Below are 16,381 nucleotides of genomic sequence, written 5' to 3' on the forward strand. Positions count from 1 at the left end.
ATAAGTCAAGGTGATATCAAGGTAAGTTGTTTTATAGCCTGCACAAACCAAAATAAAACATTCTTCGACAACATTTTAAATAATCGGAAAACAAATGTATGTAGCAAATTTTGATTGAGTATCAACTCCTCTTTCTCTTCGTTTGACCTTTTCCCCATCAGTGACGTGACAACATGCTGAACAATTAATGAGCCAAACTGCTTTGAATGTCAATGGCAGATACAAAAGTACGATTTCATTGAATCCAAACGCATATAAACAGTTCCAAAAATTAACGGGCTCGTCCGGGATTCGAACCCGGGACCTCTCGCACCCAAAGCGAGAATCATACCCCTAGACCAACGAGCCGCTTGATAGTTCCAGCTACATTTTCCGTATTTAACTATAGAATACAATTATTCTTCTTACGTGGCAAAGGGGTTTACCTATCAATATATTCGAAATTCTAAGTTTACGAGAAAGTTGTACCTCACGTTGGTCGAGATCAAACAATAAAAAACCAAATGAAAATTAAACGATAACCATTGTATACTTGTATGCTTTTTTCTCCTGCTGATTATTGTTAATGCATTCTATACTTGACGTTCGAATTTAGCGGTGTATTTTCTTTGATTATCCCACCGACTGGGATTGAAAACAGTTTTGAGATTCGCCACGTGTTGACAATTTGAGACAAAAATAGGGCTCGTCCGGGATTCGAACCCGGGACCTCTCGCACCCTAAGCGAGAATCATACCCCTAGACCAACGAGCCTGTATAGCTTACCAATGTTTAAATAATAGTTATAAAATTTAGAAATGTCATCGCTTGTTGCTATTTTCGTTGGCCTTGTGTTATACATTTGACCTTTCTTGTTTTGTTACCTTTGAAATAAGGACGGAAACCTGTTAAAAGTACGGTGCTACAAAGAACTTTATTTAGGTTCTTAATGTATACGATCTCGAAGATTTAATTATATGTGTATGTTCAATCAAACATGAACTAAATGCGTCGGCTGCAAAAGAGCACTGAATGAGTACTACTTCTCGCACTACAATATTAAGCCTAGTTCACCATGATCCGGATTACTCAAAAATTATGTTTCCGCTGGGGCTCGAACCCAGGACCTTCCGCGTGTGAAGCGGACGTGATTACCACTACACTACGGAAACAGTTGAAGTAAGTGCGAAGTTTTCCATATTTCAAGCAACCGGCGATTAAAAATGATAGTGCAATCAAGATGAATAACATCGGTATGCGCATACAGCAGGTGCGTGTTCGTGTTAATGTTCACCGTCACGGAAATTCTCTTTGCAGGCATTTATCTTTCTTCTGCGCAATCAATTGAAAAAGCAGATTCCTCTGTCTATATGTAGCATGATACTTGTTCGCTAGCTAAATCCGATATCGACAGTGGACAATTTCCTTCTTTGCTTATAAGTCAAGGTGATATCAAGGTAAGTTGTTTTATAGCCTGCACAAACCAAAATAAAACATTCTTCGACAACATTTTAAATAATCGGAAAACAAATGTATGTAGCAAATTTTGATTGAGTATCAACTCCTCTTTCTCTTCGTTTGACCTTTTCCCCATCAGTGACGTGACAACATGCTGAACAATTAATGAGCCAAACTGCTTTGAATGTCAATGGCAGATACAAAAGTACGATTTCATTGAATCCAAACGCATATAAACAGTTCCAAAAATTAACGGGCTCGTCCGGGATTCGAACCCGGGACCTCTCGCACCCAAAGCGAGAATCATACCCCTAGACCAACGAGCCGCTTGATAGTTCCAGCTACATTTTCCGTATTTAACTATAGAATACAATTATTCTTCTTACGTGGCAAAGGGGTTTACCTATCAATATATTCGAAATTCTAAGTTTACGAGAAAGTTGTACCTCACGTTGGTCGAGATCAAACAATAAAAAACCAAATGAAAATTAAACGATAACCATTGTATACTTGTATGCTTTTTTCTCCTGCTGATTATTGTTAATGCATTCTATACTTGACGTTCGAATTTAGCGGTGTATTTTCTTTGATTATCCCACCGACTGGGATTGAAAACAGTTTTGAGATTCGCCACGTGTTGACAATTTGAGACAAAAATAGGGCTCGTCCGGGATTCGAACCCGGGACCTCTCGCACCCTAAGCGAGAATCATTTTTTTTTATCTTTTATATTTATTCAACATCATCTCATCATCTCATTTTTACAATATTTACATAAATAATAGAAAACATCAAGTCCTCATACTATTATGCTTCCTCATTCTTACACTATCATTCCGATTTTTGCCTGTTTTTTTCTTCTTTTTTTTTTCCTTTTTCACACAGGGTTAAAATATAATCTTAAAAGAATTGTCAAACAAATCAATAGTTATTTAATCTTATATCTATAGTCAATATGTTCCATAATTGTAAAAGTGTCTTTATTAAAAATCAAAGATTCACATAACGCATATACGGCTGGTATATCCATTCCAGTAACGCAAAATAATGAATTCGATTTAATTTTGTAAATATGACACGATCCTTGGAAATACATTGCATTGTCTATATCTTATTTTTAAATCAATTAAAAACACTATAATAATAAAAAAACACTATCATACAAGGTTCTCTCATCCCTTTCTCACATTAGACTTATCATATCAAATAAAATTTACATTATAAATTATGATGTTTCACATAGTTAATCATTTTTTCAATTCCATAGTTGGCCGTATCGTTCCAAAAAATGGTTTCGGTTACATCCTCAAATTCAGTTAAAACCAACTGTTCATAATGTTCATAGTTGTAATCATCATCATTCACTGTTCTAATATGCATTCTATCCGTTTCATACACAATCAATAATTTCCTGTTTTGAACCTTTCCAATCAATAAATCTCGGCCAGCTCGACTTTTTTTAAAAACTATTTTCCCAAAGCGTTCGTGTAATAGTTGTGGCGAACTAACATTATCTATATCACTCTTTTCCTTATAAATCATCGTTCCGTTATCCTTATTTGTAACTGTTCTATTGTGTTTTATTTTTGGAACTATTGTCTTCTCTTCATGTGTATCTATAATTGGATCTAACTGGTTTATAGGTAAGTCGATAAACCGGTTAGGCAAGTCACTATCTATATTTACAGTCGATCGTTCTATATTGTCACCACACTGTTTTGAATTATATTCAGAGGCACAAACGGGTTCATTTTCACATTCCATGCCGGGTTCATCATTATTAATACTCGTAATTTCATTTTCGTTTTCTACAGTTATATCGTCTAATGTATCTAAATGTGTAACTTGTATTTTACTATTGCTTTCACTATATTCCCGTAAACGCTTATTGTCTCTTCTCAATGCTGCGCCTGATTTGCGCTTAACCTGTTTATTGTCAGATTTTGTAAACATTATAGATATTCTTGCTTTTTCATTGTCACCATGTACACTGTATGTAATTATACCAAATTCTTCACACGCACTTCGTATGGCACTCAATAAAAATCTCGGTAACTTATCCATATTCATCTTAAACTAATTGTCAAAATTTTATTAATGATAAAATAAACTTATGGTGCCTCCAGCCTTGAAAGCTAAACGATGCATTTCATCTATTATAATTCTTCTTTACAAATGCTAATATTCCTAAATAGTTCAAAGTCACTTACTGTCAACAAGGTTCGAAAATATATTCCACTTTCCCTGCTTGGATATCCGAGCAAAACCTTAGAAACAGAAGAATTTTTCGCTACTCAGAAAATACGTGTAACCACTTCAAAACACAAACCGGAAGCCTCAGCGAGAATCATACCCCTAGACCAACGAGCCTGTATAGCTTACCAATGTTTAAATAATAGTTATAAAATTTAGAAATGTCATCGCTTGTTGCTATTTTCGTTGGCCTTGTGTTATACATTTGACCTTTCTTGTTTTGTTACCTTTGAAATAAGGACGGAAACCTGTTAAAAGTACGGTGCTACAAAGAACTTTATTTAGGTTCTTAATGTATACGATCTCGAAGATTTAATTATATGTGTATGTTCAATCAAACATGAACTAAATGCGTCGGCTGCAAAAGAGCACTGAATGAGTACTACTTCTCAGCACTACAATATTAAGCCTAGTTCACCATGATCCGGATTACTCAAAAATTATGTTTCCGCTGGGGCTCGAACCCAGGACCTTCCGCGTGTGAAGCGGACGTGATTACCACTACACTACGGAAACAGTTGAAGTAAGTGCGAAGTTTTCCATATTTCAAGCAACCGGCGATTAAAAATGATAGTGCAATCAAGATGAATAACATCGGTATGCGCATACAGCAGGTGCGTGTTCGTGTTAATGTTCACCGTCACGGAAATTCTCTTTGCAGGCATTTATCTTTCTTCTGCGCAATCAATTGAAAAAGCAGATTCCTCTGTCTATATGTAGCATGATACTTGTTCGCTAGCTAAATCCGATATCGACAGTGGACAATTTCCTTCTTTGCTTATAAGTCAAGGTGATATCAAGGTAAGTTGTTTTATAGCCTGCACAAACCAAAATAAAACATTCTTCGACAACATTCTAAATAATCGGAAAACAAATGTATGTAGCAAATTTTGATTGAGTATCAACTCCTCTTTCTCTTCGTTTGACCTTTTCCCCATCAGTGACGTGACAACATGCTGAACAATTAATGAGCCAAACTGCTTTGAATGTCAATGGCAGATACAAAAGTACGATTTCATTGAATCCAAACGCATATAAACAGTTCCAAAAATTAACGGGCTCGTCCGGGATTCGAACCCGGGACCTCTCGCACCCAAAGCGAGAATCATACCCCTAGACCAACGAGCCGCTTGATAGTTCCAGCTACATTTTCCGTATTTAACTATAGAATACAATTATTCTTCTTACGTGGCAAAGGGGTTTACCTATCAATATATTCGAAATTCTAAGTTTACGAGAAAGTTGTACCTCACGTTGGTCGAGATCAAACAATAAAAAACCAAATGAAAATTAAACGATAACCATTGTATACTTGTATGCTTTTTTCTCCTGCTGATTATTGTTAATGCATTCTATACTTGACGTTCGAATTTAGCGGTGTATTTTCTTTGATTATCCCACCGACTGGGATTGAAAACAGTTTTGAGATTCGCCACGTGTTGACAATTTGAGACAAAAATAGGGCTCGTCCGGGATTCGAACCCGGGACCTCTCGCACCCTAAGCGAGAATCATACCCCTAGACCAACGAGCCTGTATAGCTTACCAATGTTTAAATAATAGTTATAAAATTTAGAAATGTCATCGCTTGTTGCTATTTTCGTTGGCCTTGTGTTATACATTTGACCTTTCTTGTTTTGTTACCTTTGAAATAAGGACGGAAACCTGTTAAAAGTACGGTGCTACAAAGAACTTTATTTAGGTTCTTAATGTATACGATCTCGAAGATTTAATTATATGTGTATGTTCAATCAAACATGAACTAAATGCGTCGGCTGCAAAAGAGCACTGAATGAGTACTACTTCTCAGCACTACAATATTAAGCCTAGTTCACCATGATCCGGATTACTCAAAAATTATGTTTCCGCTGGGGCTCGAACCCAGGACCTTCCGCGTGTGAAGCGGACGTGATTACCACTACACTACGGAAACAGTTGAAGTAAGTGCGAGGTTTTCCATATTTCAAGCAACCGGCGATTAAAAATGATAGTGCAATCAAGATGAATAACATCGGTATGCGCATACAGCAGGTGCGTGTTCGTGTTAATGTTCACCGTCACGGAAATTCTCTTTGCAGGCATTTATCTTTCTTCTGCGCAATCAATTGAAAAAGCAGATTCCTCTGTCTATATGTAGCATGATACTTGTTCGCTAGCTAAATCCGATATCGACAGTGGACAATTTCCTTCTTTGCTTATAAGTCAAGGTGATATCAAGGTAAGTTGTTTTATAGCCTGCACAAACCAAAATAAAACATTCTTCGACAACATTTTAAATAATCGGAAAACAAATGTATGTAGCAAATTTTGATTGAGTATCAACTCCTCTTTCTCTTCGTTTGACCTTTTCCCCATCAGTGACGTGACAACATGCTGAACAATTAATGAGCCAAACTGCTTTGAATGTCAATGGCAGATACAAAAGTACGATTTCATTGAATCCAAACGCATATAAACAGTTCCAAAAATTAACGGGCTCGTCCGGGATTCGAACCCGGGACCTCTCGCACCCAAAGCGAGAATCATACCCCTAGACCAACGAGCCGCTTGATAGTTCCAGCTACATTTTCCGTATTTAACTATAGAATACAATTATTCTTCTTACGTGGCAAAGGGGTTTACCTATCAATATATTCGAAATTCTAAGTTTACGAGAAAGTTGTACCTCACGTTGGTCGAGATCAAACAATAAAAAACCAAATGAAAATTAAACGATAACCATTGTATACTTGTATGCTTTTTTCTCCTGCTGATTATTGTTAATGCATTCTATACTTGACGTTCGAATTTAGCGGTGTATTTTCTTTGATTATCCCACCGACTGGGATTGAAAACAGTTTTGAGATTCGCCACGTGTTGACAATTTGAGACAAAAATAGGGCTCGTCCGGGATTCGAACCCGGGACCTCTCGCACCCTAAGCGAGAATCATTTTTTTTTATCTTTTATATTTATTCAACATCATCTCATCATCTCATTTTTACAATATTTACATAAATAATAGAAAACATCAAGTCCTCATACTATTATGCTTCCTCATTCTTACACTATCATTCCGATTTTTGCCTGTTTTTTTCTTCTTTTTTTTTTCCTTTTTCACACAGGGTTAAAATATAATCTTAAAAGAATTGTCAAACAAATCAATAGTTATTTAATCTTATATCTATAGTCAATATGTTCCATAATTGTAAAAGTGTCTTTATTAAAAATCAAAGATTCACATAACGCATATACGGCTGGTATATCCATTCCAGTAACGCAAAATAATGAATTCGATTTAATTTTGTAAATATGACACGATCCTTGGAAATACATTGCATTGTCTATATCTTATTTTTAAATCAATTAAAAACACTATAATAATAAAAAAACACTATCATACAAGGTTCTCTCATCCCTTTCTCACATTAGACTTATCATATCAAATAAAATTTACATTATAAATTATGATGTTTCACATAGTTAATCATTTTTTCAATTCCATAGTTGGCCGTATCGTTCCAAAAAATGGTTTCGGTTACATCCTCAAATTCAGTTAAAACCAACTGTTCATAATGTTCATAGTTGTAATCATCATCATTCACTGTTCTAATATGCATTCTATCCGTTTCATACACAATCAATAATTTCCTGTTTTGAACCTTTCCAATCAATAAATCTCGGCCAGCTCGACTTTTTTTAAAAACTATTTTCCCAAAGCGTTCGTGTAATAGTTGTGGCGAACTAACATTATCTATATCACTCTTTTCCTTATAAATCATCGTTCCGTTATCCTTATTTGTAACTGTTCTATTGTGTTTTATTTTTGGAACTATTGTCTTCTCTTCATGTGTATCTATAATTGGATCTAACTGGTTTATAGGTAAGTCGATAAACCGGTTAGGCAAGTCACTATCTATATTTACAGTCGATCGTTCTATATTGTCACCACACTGTTTTGAATTATATTCAGAGGCACAAACGGGTTCATTTTCACATTCCATGCCGGGTTCATCATTATTAATACTCGTAATTTCATTTTCGTTTTCTACAGTTATATCGTCTAATGTATCTAAATGTGTAACTTGTATTTTACTATTGCTTTCACTATATTCCCGTAAACGCTTATTGTCTCTTCTCAATGCTGCGCCTGATTTGCGCTTAACCTGTTTATTGTCAGATTTTGTAAACATTATAGATATTCTTGCTTTTTCATTGTCACCATGTACACTGTATGTAATTATACCAAATTCTTCACACGCACTTCGTATGGCACTCAATAAAAATCTCGGTAACTTATCCATATTCATCTTAAACTAATTGTCAAAATTTTATTAATGATAAAATAAACTTATGGTGCCTCCAGCCTTGAAAGCTAAACGATGCATTTCATCTATTATAATTCTTCTTTACAAATGCTAATATTCCTAAATAGTTCAAAGTCACTTACTGTCAACAAGGTTCGAAAATATATTCCACTTTCCCTGCTTGGATATCCGAGCAAAACCTTAGAAACAGAAGAATTTTTCGCTACTCAGAAAATACGTGTAACCACTTCAAAACACAAACCGGAAGCCTCAGCGAGAATCATACCCCTAGACCAACGAGCCTGTATAGCTTACCAATGTTTAAATAATAGTTATAAAATTTAGAAATGTCATCGCTTGTTGCTATTTTCGTTGGCCTTGTGTTATACATTTGACCTTTCTTGTTTTGTTACCTTTGAAATAAGGACGGAAACCTGTTAAAAGTACGGTGCTACAAAGAACTTTATTTAGGTTCTTAATGTATACGATCTCGAAGATTTAATTATATGTGTATGTTCAATCAAACATGAACTAAATGCGTCGGCTGCAAAAGAGCACTGAATGAGTACTACTTCTCAGCACTACAATATTAAGCCTAGTTCACCATGATCCGGATTACTCAAAAATTATGTTTCCGCTGGGGCTCGAACCCAGGACCTTCCGCGTGTGAAGCGGACGTGATTACCACTACACTACGGAAACAGTTGAAGTAAGTGCGAAGTTTTCCATATTTCAAGCAACCGGCGATTAAAAATGATAGTGCAATCAAGATGAATAACATCGGTATGCGCATACAGCAGGTGCGTGTTCGTGTTAATGTTCACCGTCACGGAAATTCTCTTTGCAGGCATTTATCTTTCTTCTGCGCAATCAATTGAAAAAGCAGATTCCTCTGTCTATATGTAGCATGATACTTGTTCGCTAGCTAAATCCGATATCGACAGTGGACAATTTCCTTCTTTGCTTATAAGTCAAGGTGATATCAAGGTAAGTTGTTTTATAGCCTGCACAAACCAAAATAAAACATTCTTCGACAACATTCTAAATAATCGGAAAACAAATGTATGTAGCAAATTTTGATTGAGTATCAACTCCTCTTTCTCTTCGTTTGACCTTTTCCCCATCAGTGACGTGACAACATGCTGAACAATTAATGAGCCAAACTGCTTTGAATGTCAATGGCAGATACAAAAGTACGATTTCATTGAATCCAAACGCATATAAACAGTTCCAAAAATTAACGGGCTCGTCCGGGATTCGAACCCGGGACCTCTCGCACCCAAAGCGAGAATCATACCCCTAGACCAACGAGCCGCTTGATAGTTCCAGCTACATTTTCCGTATTTAACTATAGAATACAATTATTCTTCTTACGTGGCAAAGGGGTTTACCTATCAATATATTCGAAATTCTAAGTTTACGAGAAAGTTGTACCTCACGTTGGTCGAGATCAAACAATAAAAAACCAAATGAAAATTAAACGATAACCATTGTATACTTGTATGCTTTTTTCTCCTGCTGATTATTGTTAATGCATTCTATACTTGACGTTCGAATTTAGCGGTGTATTTTCTTTGATTATCCCACCGACTGGGATTGAAAACAGTTTTGAGATTCGCCACGTGTTGACAATTTGAGACAAAAATAGGGCTCGTCCGGGATTCGAACCCGGGACCTCTCGCACCCTAAGCGAGAATCATACCCCTAGACCAACGAGCCTGTATAGCTTACCAATGTTTAAATAATAGTTATAAAATTTAGAAATGTCATCGCTTGTTGCTATTTTCGTTGGCCTTGTGTTATACATTTGACCTTTCTTGTTTTGTTACCTTTGAAATAAGGACGGAAACCTGTTAAAAGTACGGTGCTACAAAGAACTTTATTTAGGTTCTTAATGTATACGATCTCGAAGATTTAATTATATGTGTATGTTCAATCAAACATGAACTAAATGCGTCGGCTGCAAAAGAGCACTGAATGAGTACTACTTCTCAGCACTACAATATTAAGCCTAGTTCACCATGATCCGGATTACTCAAAAATTATGTTTCCGCTGGGGCTCGAACCCAGGACCTTCCGCGTGTGAAGCGGACGTGATTACCACTACACTACGGAAACAGTTGAAGTAAGTGCGAAGTTTTCCATATTTCAAGCAACCGGCGATTAAAAATGATAGTGCAATCAAGATGAATAACATCGGTATGCGCATACAGCAGGTGCGTGTTCGTGTTAATGTTCACCGTCACGGAAATTCTCTTTGCAGGCATTTATCTTTCTTCTGCGCAATCAATTGAAAAAGCAGATTCCTCTGTCTATATGTAGCATGATACTTGTTCGCTAGCTAAATCCGATATCGACAGTGGACAATTTCCTTCTTTGCTTATAAGTCAAGGTGATATCAAGGTAAGTTGTTTTATAGCCTGCACAAACCAAAATAAAACATTCTTCGACAACATTTTAAATAATCGGAAAACAAATGTATGTAGCAAATTTTGATTGAGTATCAACTCCTCTTTCTCTTCGTTTGACCTTTTCCCCATCAGTGACGTGACAACATGCTGAACAATTAATGAGCCAAACTGCTTTGAATGTCAATGGCAGATACAAAAGTACGATTTCATTGAATCCAAACGCATATAAACAGTTCCAAAAATTAACGGGCTCGTCCGGGATTCGAACCCGGGACCTCTCGCACCCAAAGCGAGAATCATACCCCTAGACCAACGAGCCGCTTGATAGTTCCAGCTACATTTTCCGTATTTAACTATAGAATACAATTATTCTTCTTACGTGGCAAAGGGGTTTACCTATCAATATATTCGAAATTCTAAGTTTACGAGAAAGTTGTACCTCACGTTGGTCGAGATCAAACAATAAAAAACCAAATGAAAATTAAACGATAACCATTGTATACTTGTATGCTTTTTTCTCCTGCTGATTATTGTTAATGCATTCTATACTTGACGTTCGAATTTAGCGGTGTATTTTCTTTGATTATCCCACCGACTGGGATTGAAAACAGTTTTGAGATTCGCCACGTGTTGACAATTTGAGACAAAAATAGGGCTCGTCCGGGATTCGAACCCGGGACCTCTCGCACCCTAAGCGAGAATCATACCCCTAGACCAACGAGCCTGTATAGCTTACCAATGTTTAAATAATAGTTATAAAATTTAGAAATGTCATCGCTTGTTGCTATTTTCGTTGGCCTTGTGTTATACATTTGACCTTTCTTGTTTTGTTACCTTTGAAATAAGGACGGAAACCTGTTAAAAGTACGGTGCTACAAAGAACTTTATTTAGGTTCTTAATGTATACGATCTCGAAGATTTAATTATATGTGTATGTTCAATCAAACATGAACTAAATGCGTCGGCTGCAAAAGAGCACTGAATGAGTACTACTTCTCAGCACTACAATATTAAGCCTAGTTCACCATGATCCGGATTACTCAAAAATTATGTTTCCGCTGGGGCTCGAACCCAGGACCTTCCGCGTGTGAAGCGGACGTGATTACCACTACACTACGGAAACAGTTGAAGTAAGTGCGAAGTTTTCCATATTTCAAGCAACCGGCGATTAAAAATGATAGTGCAATCAAGATGAATAACATCGGTATGCGCATACAGCAGGTGCGTGTTCGTGTTAATGTTCACCGTCACGGAAATTCTCTTTGCAGGCATTTATCTTTCTTCTGCGCAATCAATTGAAAAAGCAGATTCCTCTGTCTATATGTAGCATGATACTTGTTCGCTAGCTAAATCCGATATCGACAGTGGACAATTTCCTTCTTTGCTTATAAGTCAAGGTGATATCAAGGTAAGTTGTTTTATAGCCTGCACAAACCAAAATAAAACATTCTTCGACAACATTTTAAATAATCGGAAAACAAATGTATGTAGCAAATTTTGATTGAGTATCAACTCCTCTTTCTCTTCGTTTGACCTTTTCCCCATCAGTGACGTGACAACATGCTGAACAATTAATGAGCCAAACTGCTTTGAATGTCAATGGCAGATACAAAAGTACGATTTCATTGAATCCAAACGCATATAAACAGTTCCAAAAATTAACGGGCTCGTCCGGGATTCGAACCCGGGACCTCTCGCACCCAAAGCGAGAATCATACCCCTAGACCAACGAGCCGCTTGATAGTTCCAGCTACATTTTCCGTATTTAACTATAGAATACAATTATTCTTCTTACGTGGCAAAGGGGTTTACCTATCAATATATTCGAAATTCTAAGTTTACGAGAAAGTTGTACCTCACGTTGGTCGAGATCAAACAATAAAAAACCAAATGAAAATTAAACGATAACCATTGTATACTTGTATGCTTTTTTCTCCTGCTGATTATTGTTAATGCATTCTATACTTGACGTTCGAATTTAGCGGTGTATTTTCTTTGATTATCCCACCGACTGGGATTGAAAACAGTTTTGAGATTCGCCACGTGTTGACAATTTGAGACAAAAATAGGGCTCGTCCGGGATTCGAACCCGGGACCTCTCGCACCCTAAGCGAGAATCATACCCCTAGACCAACGAGCCTGTATAGCTTACCAATGTTTAAATAATAGTTATAAAATTTAGAAATGTCATCGCTTGTTGCTATTTTCGTTGGCCTTGTGTTATACATTTGACCTTTCTTGTTTTGTTACCTTTGAAATAAGGACGGAAACCTGTTAAAAGTACGGTGCTACAAAGAACTTTATTTAGGTTCTTAATGTATACGATCTCGAAGATTTAATTATATGTGTATGTTCAATCAAACATGAACTAAATGCGTCGGCTGCAAAAGAGCACTGAATGAGTACTACTTCTCAGCACTACAATATTAAGCCTAGTTCACCATGATCCGGATTACTCAAAAATTATGTTTCCGCTGGGGCTCGAACCCAGGACCTTCCGCGTGTGAAGCGGACGTGATTACCACTACACTACGGAAACAGTTGAAGTAAGTGCGAAGTTTTCCATATTTCAAGCAACCGGCGATTAAAAATGATAGTGCAATCAAGATGAATAACATCGGTATGCGCATACAGCAGGTGCGTGTTCGTGTTAATGTTCACCGTCACGGAAATTCTCTTTGCAGGCATTTATCTTTCTTCTGCGCAATCAATTGAAAAAGCAGATTCCTCTGTCTATATGTAGCATGATACTTGTTCGCTAGCTAAATCCGATATCGACAGTGGACAATTTCCTTCTTTGCTTATAAGTCAAGGTGATATCAAGGTAAGTTGTTTTATAGCCTGCACAAACCAAAATAAAACATTCTTCGACAACATTTTAAATAATCGGAAAACAAATGTATGTAGCAAATTTTGATTGAGTATCAACTCCTCTTTCTCTTCGTTTGACCTTTTCCCCATCAGTGACGTGACAACATGCTGAACAATTAATGAGCCAAACTGCTTTGAATGTCAATGGCAGATACAAAAGTACGATTTCATTGAATCCAAACGCATATAAACAGTTCCAAAAATTAACGGGCTCGTCCGGGATTCGAACCCGGGACCTCTCGCACCCAAAGCGAGAATCATACCCCTAGACCAACGAGCCGCTTGATAGTTCCAGCTACATTTTCCGTATTTAACTATAGAATACAATTATTCTTCTTACGTGGCAAAGGGGTTTACCTATCAATATATTCGAAATTCTAAGTTTACGAGAAAGTTGTACCTCACGTTGGTCGAGATCAAACAATAAAAAACCAAATGAAAATTAAACGATAACCATTGTATACTTGTATGCTTTTTTCTCCTGCTGATTATTGTTAATGCATTCTATACTTGACGTTCGAATTTAGCGGTGTATTTTCTTTGATTATCCCACCGACTGGGATTGAAAACAGTTTTGAGATTCGCCACGTGTTGACAATTTGAGACAAAAATAGGGCTCGTCCGGGATTCGAACCCGGGACCTCTCGCACCCTAAGCGAGAATCATACCCCTAGACCAACGAGCCTGTATAGCTTACCAATGTTTAAATAATAGTTATAAAATTTAGAAATGTCATCGCTTGTTGCTATTTTCGTTGGCCTTGTGTTATACATTTGACCTTTCTTGTTTTGTTACCTTTGAAATAAGGACGGAAACCTGTTAAAAGTACGGTGCTACAAAGAACTTTATTTAGGTTCTTAATGTATACGATCTCGAAGATTTAATTATATGTGTATGTTCAATCAAACATGAACTAAATGCGTCGGCTGCAAAAGAGCACTGAATGAGTACTACTTCTCAGCACTACAATATTAAGCCTAGTTCACCATGATCCGGATTACTCAAAAATTATGTTTCCGCTGGGGCTCGAACCCAGGACCTTCCGCGTGTGAAGCGGACGTGATTACCACTACACTACGGAAACAGTTGAAGTAAGTGCGAAGTTTTCCATATTTCAAGCAACCGGCGATTAAAAATGATAGTGCAATCAAGATGAATAACATCGGTATGCGCATACAGCAGGTGCGTGTTCGTGTTAATGTTCACCGTCACGGAAATTCTCTTTGCAGGCATTTATCTTTCTTCTGCGCAATCAATTGAAAAAGCAGATTCCTCTGTCTATATGTAGCATGATACTTGTTCGCTAGCTAAATCCGATATCGACAGTGGACAATTTCCTTCTTTGCTTATAAGTCAAGGTGATATCAAGGTAAGTTGTTTTATAGCCTGCACAAACCAAAATAAAACATTCTTCGACAACATTCTAAATAATCGGAAAACAAATGTATGTAGCAAATTTTGATTGAGTATCAACTCCTCTTTCTCTTCGTTTGACCTTTTCCCCATCAGTGACGTGACAACATGCTGAACAATTAATGAGCCAAACTGCTTTGAATGTCAATGGCAGATACAAAAGTACGATTTCATTGAATCCAAACGCATATAAACAGTTCCAAAAATTAACGGGCTCGTCCGGGATTCGAACCCGGGACCTCTCGCACCCAAAGCGAGAATCATACCCCTAGACCAACGAGCCGCTTGATAGTTCCAGCTACATTTTCCGTATTTAACTATAGAATACAATTATTCTTCTTACGTGGCAAAGGGGTTTACCTATCAATATATTCGAAATTCTAAGTTTACGAGAAAGTTGTACCTCACGTTGGTCGAGATCAAACAATAAAAAACCAAATGAAAATTAAACGATAACCATTGTATACTTGTATGCTTTTTTCTCCTGCTGATTATTGTTAATGCATTCTATACTTGACGTTCGAATTTAGCGGTGTATTTTCTTTGATTATCCCACCGACTGGGATTGAAAACAGTTTTGAGATTCGCCACGTGTTGACAATTTGAGACAAAAATAGGGCTCGTCCGGGATTCGAACCCGGGACCTCTCGCACCCTAAGCGAGAATCATACCCCTAGACCAACGAGCCTGTATAGCTTACCAATGTTTAAATAATAGTTATAAAATTTAGAAATGTCATCGCTTGTTGCTATTTTCGTTGGCCTTGTGTTATACATTTGACCTTTCTTGTTTTGTTACCTTTGAAATAAGGACGGAAACCTGTTAAAAGTACGGTGCTACAAAGAACTTTATTTAGGTTCTTAATGTATACGATCTCGAAGATTTAATTATATGTGTATGTTCAATCAAACATGAACTAAATGCGTCGGCTGCAAAAGAGCACTGAATGAGTACTACTTCTCAGCACTACAATATTAAGCCTAGTTCACCATGATCCGGATTACTCAAAAATTATGTTTCCGCTGGGGCTCGAACCCAGGACCTTCCGCGTGTGAAGCGGACGTGATTACCACTACACTACGGAAACAGTTGAAGTAAGTGCGAAGTTTTCCATATTTCAAGCAACCGGCGATTAAAAATGATAGTGCAATCAAGATGAATAACATCGGTATGCGCATACAGCAGGTGCGTGTTCGTGTTAATGTTCACCGTCACGGAAATTCTCTTTGCAGGCATTTATCTTTCTTCTGCGCAATCAATTGAAAAAGCAGATTCCTCTGTCTATATGTAGCATGATACTTGTTCGCTAGCTAAATCCGATATCGACAGTGGACAATTTCCTTCTTTGCTTATAAGTCAAGGTGATATCAAGGTAAGTTGTTTTATAGCCTGCACAAACCAAAATAAAACATTCTTCGACAACATTTTAAATAATCGGAAAACAAATGTATGTAGCAAATTTTGATTGAGTATCAACTCCTCTTTCTCTTCGTTTGACCTTTTCCCCATCAGTGACGTGACAACATGCTGAACAATTAATGAGCCAAACTGCTTTGAATGTCAATGGCAGATACAAAAGTACGATTTCATTGAATCCAAACGCATATAAACAGTTCCAAAAATTAACGGGCTCGTCCGGGATTCGAACCCGGGACCTCTCGCACCCAAAGCGAGAATCATACCCCTAGACCAACGAGCCGCTTGATAGTTCCA

General features: G+C 37.1%; 26 non-coding genes across 26 annotated transcripts; all 26 read right to left on the reverse strand.

The window, feature by feature from the left end:
- Positions 1 to 276: 276 nt before the first annotated feature.
- Trnap-ugg (transfer RNA proline (anticodon UGG)) lies at positions 277 to 348 on the reverse strand. Its single transcript has one exon. It is a non-coding gene; the product is annotated as a tRNA-Pro (tRNA).
- Positions 349 to 681: 333 nt separating this feature from the next.
- Trnap-agg (transfer RNA proline (anticodon AGG)) lies at positions 682 to 753 on the reverse strand. The gene has a single exon. It is a non-coding gene; the product is annotated as a tRNA-Pro (tRNA).
- Positions 754 to 1,078: 325 nt separating this feature from the next.
- Positions 1,079 to 1,151, reverse strand: Trnav-cac (transfer RNA valine (anticodon CAC)). The gene has a single exon. It is a non-coding gene; the product is annotated as a tRNA-Val (tRNA).
- A 540-nt stretch (positions 1,152 to 1,691) lies between these two features.
- Trnap-ugg (transfer RNA proline (anticodon UGG)) lies at positions 1,692 to 1,763 on the reverse strand. Its single transcript has one exon. It is a non-coding gene; the product is annotated as a tRNA-Pro (tRNA).
- A 2,369-nt stretch (positions 1,764 to 4,132) lies between these two features.
- On the reverse strand, positions 4,133 to 4,205 carry Trnav-cac (transfer RNA valine (anticodon CAC)). The gene has a single exon. It is a non-coding gene; the product is annotated as a tRNA-Val (tRNA).
- A 540-nt stretch (positions 4,206 to 4,745) lies between these two features.
- On the reverse strand, positions 4,746 to 4,817 carry Trnap-ugg (transfer RNA proline (anticodon UGG)). Its single transcript has one exon. It is a non-coding gene; the product is annotated as a tRNA-Pro (tRNA).
- Positions 4,818 to 5,150: 333 nt separating this feature from the next.
- Positions 5,151 to 5,222, reverse strand: Trnap-agg (transfer RNA proline (anticodon AGG)). The gene has a single exon. It is a non-coding gene; the product is annotated as a tRNA-Pro (tRNA).
- A 326-nt stretch (positions 5,223 to 5,548) lies between these two features.
- Positions 5,549 to 5,621, reverse strand: Trnav-cac (transfer RNA valine (anticodon CAC)). The gene has a single exon. It is a non-coding gene; the product is annotated as a tRNA-Val (tRNA).
- Positions 5,622 to 6,161: 540 nt separating this feature from the next.
- On the reverse strand, positions 6,162 to 6,233 carry Trnap-ugg (transfer RNA proline (anticodon UGG)). Its single transcript has one exon. It is a non-coding gene; the product is annotated as a tRNA-Pro (tRNA).
- A 2,369-nt stretch (positions 6,234 to 8,602) lies between these two features.
- Trnav-cac (transfer RNA valine (anticodon CAC)) lies at positions 8,603 to 8,675 on the reverse strand. The gene has a single exon. It is a non-coding gene; the product is annotated as a tRNA-Val (tRNA).
- Positions 8,676 to 9,215: 540 nt separating this feature from the next.
- Trnap-ugg (transfer RNA proline (anticodon UGG)) lies at positions 9,216 to 9,287 on the reverse strand. The gene has a single exon. It is a non-coding gene; the product is annotated as a tRNA-Pro (tRNA).
- A 333-nt stretch (positions 9,288 to 9,620) lies between these two features.
- On the reverse strand, positions 9,621 to 9,692 carry Trnap-agg (transfer RNA proline (anticodon AGG)). The gene has a single exon. It is a non-coding gene; the product is annotated as a tRNA-Pro (tRNA).
- Positions 9,693 to 10,018: 326 nt separating this feature from the next.
- On the reverse strand, positions 10,019 to 10,091 carry Trnav-cac (transfer RNA valine (anticodon CAC)). Its single transcript has one exon. It is a non-coding gene; the product is annotated as a tRNA-Val (tRNA).
- A 540-nt stretch (positions 10,092 to 10,631) lies between these two features.
- On the reverse strand, positions 10,632 to 10,703 carry Trnap-ugg (transfer RNA proline (anticodon UGG)). Its single transcript has one exon. It is a non-coding gene; the product is annotated as a tRNA-Pro (tRNA).
- Positions 10,704 to 11,036: 333 nt separating this feature from the next.
- On the reverse strand, positions 11,037 to 11,108 carry Trnap-agg (transfer RNA proline (anticodon AGG)). Its single transcript has one exon. It is a non-coding gene; the product is annotated as a tRNA-Pro (tRNA).
- A 326-nt stretch (positions 11,109 to 11,434) lies between these two features.
- Trnav-cac (transfer RNA valine (anticodon CAC)) lies at positions 11,435 to 11,507 on the reverse strand. Its single transcript has one exon. It is a non-coding gene; the product is annotated as a tRNA-Val (tRNA).
- A 540-nt stretch (positions 11,508 to 12,047) lies between these two features.
- Positions 12,048 to 12,119, reverse strand: Trnap-ugg (transfer RNA proline (anticodon UGG)). The gene has a single exon. It is a non-coding gene; the product is annotated as a tRNA-Pro (tRNA).
- Positions 12,120 to 12,452: 333 nt separating this feature from the next.
- On the reverse strand, positions 12,453 to 12,524 carry Trnap-agg (transfer RNA proline (anticodon AGG)). The gene has a single exon. It is a non-coding gene; the product is annotated as a tRNA-Pro (tRNA).
- A 326-nt stretch (positions 12,525 to 12,850) lies between these two features.
- On the reverse strand, positions 12,851 to 12,923 carry Trnav-cac (transfer RNA valine (anticodon CAC)). The gene has a single exon. It is a non-coding gene; the product is annotated as a tRNA-Val (tRNA).
- Positions 12,924 to 13,463: 540 nt separating this feature from the next.
- Trnap-ugg (transfer RNA proline (anticodon UGG)) lies at positions 13,464 to 13,535 on the reverse strand. The gene has a single exon. It is a non-coding gene; the product is annotated as a tRNA-Pro (tRNA).
- A 333-nt stretch (positions 13,536 to 13,868) lies between these two features.
- Trnap-agg (transfer RNA proline (anticodon AGG)) lies at positions 13,869 to 13,940 on the reverse strand. Its single transcript has one exon. It is a non-coding gene; the product is annotated as a tRNA-Pro (tRNA).
- A 326-nt stretch (positions 13,941 to 14,266) lies between these two features.
- On the reverse strand, positions 14,267 to 14,339 carry Trnav-cac (transfer RNA valine (anticodon CAC)). Its single transcript has one exon. It is a non-coding gene; the product is annotated as a tRNA-Val (tRNA).
- A 540-nt stretch (positions 14,340 to 14,879) lies between these two features.
- Positions 14,880 to 14,951, reverse strand: Trnap-ugg (transfer RNA proline (anticodon UGG)). Its single transcript has one exon. It is a non-coding gene; the product is annotated as a tRNA-Pro (tRNA).
- Positions 14,952 to 15,284: 333 nt separating this feature from the next.
- Trnap-agg (transfer RNA proline (anticodon AGG)) lies at positions 15,285 to 15,356 on the reverse strand. Its single transcript has one exon. It is a non-coding gene; the product is annotated as a tRNA-Pro (tRNA).
- A 326-nt stretch (positions 15,357 to 15,682) lies between these two features.
- Positions 15,683 to 15,755, reverse strand: Trnav-cac (transfer RNA valine (anticodon CAC)). Its single transcript has one exon. It is a non-coding gene; the product is annotated as a tRNA-Val (tRNA).
- A 540-nt stretch (positions 15,756 to 16,295) lies between these two features.
- Trnap-ugg (transfer RNA proline (anticodon UGG)) lies at positions 16,296 to 16,367 on the reverse strand. The gene has a single exon. It is a non-coding gene; the product is annotated as a tRNA-Pro (tRNA).
- Between the last annotated feature and the right edge of the window lie 14 nt (positions 16,368 to 16,381).

This window comes from Mytilus californianus, unplaced genomic scaffold (genome assembly GCF_021869535.1).
Source record: "Mytilus californianus isolate M0D057914Y unplaced genomic scaffold, xbMytCali1.0.p SCAF_19, whole genome shotgun sequence".
Taxonomy (NCBI): domain Eukaryota; kingdom Metazoa; phylum Mollusca; class Bivalvia; order Mytilida; family Mytilidae; genus Mytilus; species Mytilus californianus.